Genomic DNA, 7,767 nt, shown 5'->3' with positions numbered 1-7,767 from the left:
TTGTAATGTATGTTACTTGGCAATAAACAGTTCCTGATTCTGAAAAAAAAAAAAAAATACAGAACTGAGTTCTGAAACCTGTTGTTGCAACAACCAGTATCATGGTTCTGCTATGGCAGATGATACTGCCCTCATCAGATTTTGATTTTGATTTCAGCTAAGAGCATCATCTGTTTACCTTATACAAGAGAAAAATAAATGGTTCTCTGCAGGGTCACAGTTAAATCAGATGGCTCACCTGAGCGTACCATTGCCATGAGGCTCCTCTCTGCTTAACTGATGGATAAAACACACACACACACACACACACACACACACTAGCTGTGGATGGTTGACATGATACATTTCAGTGATTAAGGTGAGCACACTCCACAGTAAAAACATGTAGTGATGGGCCTTCCAGATTTTTCCCCCTTCCCAGCTTGCATAACAGTGTTTGCCTTTAAGCAGAGTTTGACTTGCAAGTGTTGTGAATTTCCCCAAAATGCTTCGGAGTGTTTTTCACAACCTCAAAACAAACAGTCCAACATTCCTGGCCTTGCTGGCAGGAGCCAGTCCTCTGTGGAGCAGCACTGGAGGTTAGAGGATGACATCATGACATGGGGAAACAGTTGAGGACAGTGGGGGACTGTTGCCTTACTGTTGATGTTCTTCTCTCCATGTTCTTCTGGGTTCTTTCCTACAGTCTATATATTAATCGTTGTAAATTGCTCATAATAAACTAGAAACCTGCCTTCCACTGCTGGGACAGACTTCTGCTACGCAGAGGTATAATAACCATGCAGAGAAATGAAAATGCATGAATGAAGGTGAAGGGTGACTGTATTCCTTACAACCATTGACATTATTCTACCCTCTTGCCCCCTCTACCTCTAACTCTTGGTGATACTCATTATATATAATATGGCACACAAATGCACAGAGAAAACAATGGAAAAAACAGAAATACTATACAGGCATTGGGTGACATAAATGTGATGATTAGCCCAACAATCCACATTTCCTGATTATCTTACACAAATTCAATGTGATTTATCTGCCTGGTGTATTAATTCAATAAAAAAGCATGGCTGACTCAGCATGGAGTTGGGCTGACTCTGAACACTGAACACTGAACACTTGTGGAGAGAGCAGGACAGGAGGGTATTGTTAATTTTTTAACTTACGAAGTTCCCATTATGTTGACTCAATCAGTGTGCTCTGTTTCAATGTAATGTGTTAATAAAAACATGAATGTGTGTTTCGGTTAATAAAGCTGTCATAAATGTTGGTAAGTAATTCATTCATTCATTAACCTGTAATGAGTCTACCGTTAAAGGGTTGTTACAACAATCCATCCAATCTGCAGTTGTAAATGTCAATATAAATGGATTGTGGTCCAGATGCTCTGCAGCTGTTATCCAGAAGATCAGAGGTCAAGTGGTCCATATGAAGAGTCTTCTGATTTATTTAAAAGCTAAAAAGATAAGAGTCCCGCTTGAGTAGAATGAACCACTAGCCAGAGAGATTTTCCCCAACATGGCAACCCAGAAGTTGATGTCGCACAGGAATCACTTGTTGATATTGTGTCCTGTTGATTATTCGGGGGATATTATTTCTGGGGAAAAAAGGGTGCTGTTGAATTTTTTTTATGTAATATTTTTCAAAGCACAACAAACAAAACTTAAACCAAAACCAGGACATCATCCTTCACTGGCTTCCCACACACCGGTAGAGCCAGTCATGTTGGTTACAATGCGTGGACAAGATGCCGACAAGGTTCTGCTGCTGGGAAATGAGACCGGGTTTCTGCCACATAGATACAACCACATTTTTAGGTTGTTTAAAAACTCTTCAAGACTAACCATCAACACTTAAATGTTTTATTTAGGTAATCATAAAGTTATAACCATTCAAAAATGTAACAACTTATTACATTATTTGCAAAAACTTATTATGTGCTTAATATTTTTATTATAGTATAGGCATTTTACAAAGTAATTTTTATTACTATATTATATTATTATATTCTTCAATATGTTATCTGCTGTTATGATGTTATTCACAATTAATTATCAATTTATACAAGGGGCAGCAGGTTGAGCCACTATATAGCAACGATGTGTGCATGTCCCTAGATTCATCAGCACCTACACAGGAGACTGGATGCTCTTTAGCAACAACATACTGGAGGAGGTGATGTCATGGTGTTGGATGAGGTAATTCTGACAGAAATAAGAAAGAGAAGAAAGAGCTGTCAGATCTCAGTGGAACCTGACATTAGCCCATTCCAGAGCGGGAGTCAGAGATGGGGAATGAGAGCATCCCAAGTTCAAAGCTCAGAGAGGACCATCTCAATATCACCATCTCACACATGGACTATGGGTTATTGTTCTCGTCTGGGTTATTACAGTTAGTGGAACATACGTGTGGTTTTTCATCTTTTAGTCCAATGACTATAAATTGTATATACTTCACATTACTGCCATCTGAAAAACATACGGTTGAGGAAATATTCACTAACCACAAGGCCCATTAAGTAATTCTTCTGGAGCTTTTGATTAAGTTGTTCATATGACATGACACCAAGTTGTCATGGAACTGCAGATATTCAATTGTCCTTTTTTTCTGAGCACTTTAAGGCAAACTCCTCCTGGTGATGAAGATCATGTGATCAAAAGCTCCAAAACAGACACTGAACCTTGTGGTAAGATTTTTTTTTCTCAACTGCTGTTTCCAAGAATGAACTTTCTTTCTTGTGTCAGCGAAGTGTCTGACAATAAGACACCCTCCCAACACATCCAAATTGCTGATCAGAAAATAGAACCGTGGTTTGCAATTTGAAACTTGCTTTTAATTTTTTTTGTCACAGTTAAACTTACAATAATAATGTTTTTTAGAATATGTATTATAATACACAATACATAAGTATGGTAAATGGTTAATGGACATCACTTATATAGCGTTTTTTAACCTTAACAGTTCCCAAAGCGCTTTACAGATTGGAACTTTTGTTCTTTTGTATATTTCAGGATATACTACAGGGTTGTTTTTCTATATGCTTTTTATTCATTGACTTATTTCATCCTTGTACATTCTTTGTTCACTGTGCTACAAACTCACATCACTGTGCAATATCATCAAAGAACATAGACATCCTATATAGATCCAGTATTGATATTTGTGCAAAAAACAAACAAACACAAAATAATAATAATACAAAAAGAAATAAAATAAAATAAAATTACATAATAGCAATAATTATTATTATCATCACCGTCACCAACAATAACAATAATTACAACACTAATCCCAACAACAGTATTAATAATAATAATAACAATGAATTCACTGATTCACTAAAATAATGATGATCATAACAAAGATAAATGTTATAAAGATTATCTCATACTAATTAGAAAATATGTACAAGCTGATTGTCAAACAGTCATCGAAAGGAGGGACTCATAATTTTCCTCTTACTTAGGCTTATAGTCAGATCTACTCCCAAGAGAAGAGAGAAAGACAAAAATCAATAAATAAGTAAAAGTAGCAGTATGAACAGCAATGTAGAAAAGCATCACAACTACAGTTACATAGTCTTCACCTAAACCTTACTAAAAAGTTCAATTTTAGTTCATCTGATTGCTGTTTTCAGTCCATTTACTCCATCTATTATCTGCTATGTGTCTTTGGTTTCTTAATATGAATGTTATTCTTTCCATAGTGTGTATTTGATTGATCAAATTTCTCGATGTCTGTATTTGAGGTTAATTTATTTGATACCAATTGCGTGTAATTATTTATAATTTATAATTATGTAATATACAGAATAATGTCATCCACATATAGCGCCAATTCATGTTCCTGATCTGCTATTGTTACCCCCTCTGTCTCTTTCTGTTGTCGTATACTCTCTGCTAGCGGTTCAATGCTAATAGTGAAAATTAAAGGGGACAGAGGGTCCCCCTGCCTGGTTTCTCTGCGCAGGCCAAAGGCTTGTGATATTGTTCCATTGACTCTAACTGATGCCTTTGGCTTTTGATAGATAGCTTTCAGCCAATTAAGAAATGTATTATGAAAGCCAAAGCCTTTACACGATTCAAAGAGTTAAGGCCATAGGACCCGCTCAAAAGCCTTTTCTGCATCGAGGGTGAGAAGCACTGTTTGTCTTTGTGTATTTTTAGAATATTCCATGATGTTTAAAGTGCGCCTGACTTTATCTGCTATTTGCCTATCCATAATAACCCTGTTTGATCTGTATTGATAATACTTGGAACTATCTTCTTAAGTCTGTCCGCTAAGATTCCACTAAGTATTTTCTGATCTGTATTTGAAAGTGATATAGGTCTATATAAGGCGGTTTCCCTTCTTTATATATAACTGAAATTATTGATTTGTTCCATGTTTCTGTCCAAATTCCTTGCTGTAGTGCCCAGTTAAATGTCTTAGTCAAGAGTGGGATGAGCTGGTCTCTGAATTCCTCATAAAACTCCTTATAAAAGTTTATTCACTGCTCCCCTTACATCTTCCTCTAATAAAGGTCAGTTCTGTATTTTGCTCATCAGTAACTTGTGGCAGCTTGAGATTTGCTATGTGTTCTGCAATATCGTGGGCAGAGGGACTGATCTGGTCTGGGCTATACAGCTGTTTGTAATATCTAGCAAATTCCTCTGCTATGTCTTTCTTACTTGTAATTGTTTTATTCGTCTGATTATTGAATAATTGAATATGTGAATAAGATTTGTTTCTTGTTTTTTAAGTTTATATGCAAGGAGTTTAAGAGCTTTCGGACCACTATCATAATATTTCTGTTTGGTAAATATCAGAGACCTTTCAACCATTTCTGTATGTAAATTATCTAACGCCCTGCATGTTTGCTTTAGTTCATTAAGACTAGCCAAATCCTTTCTTGCTTTGTGTTCTCTTTCCAAAGATTTAATTTTGCTTCCCAATTGTAGAACCTCTTTTTCCTGTGCCTTCTTTTTGAAGTCAATGGTAAATTATCTCACTTATATAGCGCTTTTCAACCTTCACGGTTCCCAAAGTGCTTTACAGCTAAGTCTCATTCACCCATTCACACACACATTCACACACCGATGGCGACCGAGCTGACATGCAAGGTGCTGGTCTCCATCGGGAGCAACTTAGGGTTCAGTGTCTTGCTGAAGGACACTTCGACATGACGGGGGCAGCCGTGGATCCAACCCCCAACCCGCTCTAACCAGCTTTACCTCCCGTGCGACAGTGCTAACCACTGTGCCACCAAGGAGGCATAAGACATAATTTCACCCCTGATAACTTCTTTAGTCCCTTCCCAGAGGGTAGGATCATTCTCCTCTATTTAATTGATTTCTAAATAATTCTTAATCACTTGTTGTAATTTATTTTTCAAATTGTTGCAATAAAGTGGTGTTCATTCTCCAGATTGATCTTCCCTTCTCTAGGCCAACATCAATAACTAGGGTGATGCAGGTCAGAAAATGAAATGTTATCTATTGTGCAACTTTTTACCTAAACAGGTCATTTTTTAACATAAAGAAGTAATTAAGCCTGGAGTAGCAGTCATGAGGATTGGAGTAAAATGTATAATCACTCTCATCAGGGTGTAGTGCTCTCCAGCTGTCTATTAAGACTATTTCTGTTGATGCTCTTTTCATAACATAGCTGCTTGGATTGCACTATGTTGTCTCTTACTTGTGTATGTGTCCAGTTGTGGGCACATAATGAAATTTAGATCACCACCTAATATTACTGTGCCTTTACTTTCGGAAGCTATTGTTTTAATGACTTTACTCAACATGTTAGGGTCTTCCTGTGGTGGACTGTATACATTTATTAGAGTGAATCACCACGACGTATCTACCTTCCTTATCTATGTTTATATTTTCTACCTGGAATGATATTTGTGACTTTGTCCCATCCAAAGGGTCTTGTGGTTTGCTCCCCCATGGTCCCGCACATTTACATTCCGAGGACAGAAACGTTTTTTTATCCCCAGGCTCAGGTACTCCACATTAATTCAACACCCCCCAAGCTCCTTTTCCTCTGGTTTGGGGATGTAACATTAAGTCTGAACCGCAAGCTGCACATTTGGCTCAGAGGATATTGCAGCAAAATCAGAATTCCTTCTTTTTCTTCAATTATGCTGTTTCCTGGAACCATCCCCATCTCTTCGCTGGTGATGGACTACATCCAAATAGAGAAGGTAAACAACCTCTACCCTGCAACAAGGAACTTAAGTGATGCTTAAGTCACACTGAAACCACAGTTATCCTGCCTAGTCTATCCACAGACTTAACTGTCAGTTCCTATCCCACTTCAACTGTTCCACTGTGAGTAGTAACACTTTCCTCATCCCTGTTATTATAAGCTGTTGCAACAAAATAGCGGAATTTGCATGTTTACCACAGCACAAACTTGATTGAGGTACTGCACAGACAAAATTCACATGAATGAAATGTAAGCTGTCCCTTCATGCTACTCTGTAGTCTGGTGGTACGGAAGCAGATACTTCTGTATCACTTGCCAGATGGCAGCAGGGTGAACAGGCTGTGACTGGGGTGGTTATTGTCTTTTAGTATCCTTTGGGTACCTCACCTGACCTTACCAATATCATTGATGCTCAGTAGATGGGTACCAATGATGTTCTGGATGGTTTAATCACTCGCTGCAGAGCCCTCCTATCCTGGGCCGTGCACATACCATGCCAGTTTGTAATAATTCCAGTCAGGATGCTTTCTATTGCTCCTCTGTGAAAGTTAACAAGAACTCAACATAAGAATTTCTTTACCAGGGTGGAGATGTGAATAAGATGTGTATAAACATGGTTCAGAGTATTGTTACCCCTGGTGGGGGTGTGGACATGCTGATGGAATTTAGGTAAAACAGATCTGAGGTCTGTCTGATTAAAATCACCAGTGACTGCTGATTACAGTTCCTGTAATAATTTTTTTGAATTTGCGTCTAGGGGAATGTAAACAGCAGCAACAAAAACACTAGTGAACTCGCGGGGCAGATAGTAGTGTCGACATCTTAACATTAAAAACATCTGTCATCATCAACTTTGACTGCGTTTGAGCAACAAGCATCATTGATGTAAACACAGAGTCCGCCTCCCCTCGTCTTCCTGGAGTCTTGTGTTCTGTCAGTGCAGACTCTTATTACCTGTCTCACTGACATAAATGTTTGGATGAGAGAGAAAAGGAAGAAAGACAGACACTGCACTCAATGTTTAGTTGTCTGTTCAAACAGATTAAGACACAAGTTACACATCTGGGAGTGGTTGTAGACTCTAGATTATGTTTACCATTTTAATAAGGTGATGAAAACCCAATTTCTTCACCAAAATTAGATATTAAAAAAATATAATATAAATATATAAAAAATATAAAAAATATAAAATATAAAAAAATATAAAATTAGATTATTATATCAACGGCTGCCTTTCATTTTATGTCCCAACAAGAACTCTCAGATCCTCCACTGTTTCCTTAAGAAGCTATTTTCCACAGGAAATCTGTTGTTATGGCCCTAAATTGTTGACTACTCTACCCTTGGATCCCTCTGTATTTTCCTGTTGGTTTTATTGGTATTGTTATCAAATGTTTTATTTAATGTTATTGTATATTGCCTTACACCGTTTTAATCCTGTTTTGTAAAGCACTATGGGCTATTGTATCTTTGATTACAAATAAAGTTATTATAATTATTATTACAGCAAGGTAAATGGTCTCACTTATATAGCACTTTTCAACCTTCACAGTTCCCAAAGCGCTTTACAGCTAA

This window comes from Enoplosus armatus, chromosome 9 (assembly GCF_043641665.1).
Source record: "Enoplosus armatus isolate fEnoArm2 chromosome 9, fEnoArm2.hap1, whole genome shotgun sequence".
In the NCBI taxonomy this organism is placed as follows: Eukaryota; Metazoa; Chordata; class Actinopteri; order Centrarchiformes; family Enoplosidae; genus Enoplosus; species Enoplosus armatus.
The sequence above is the reverse complement of the archived record's forward strand: the minus strand, read 5'-3'. Positions refer to the sequence as shown.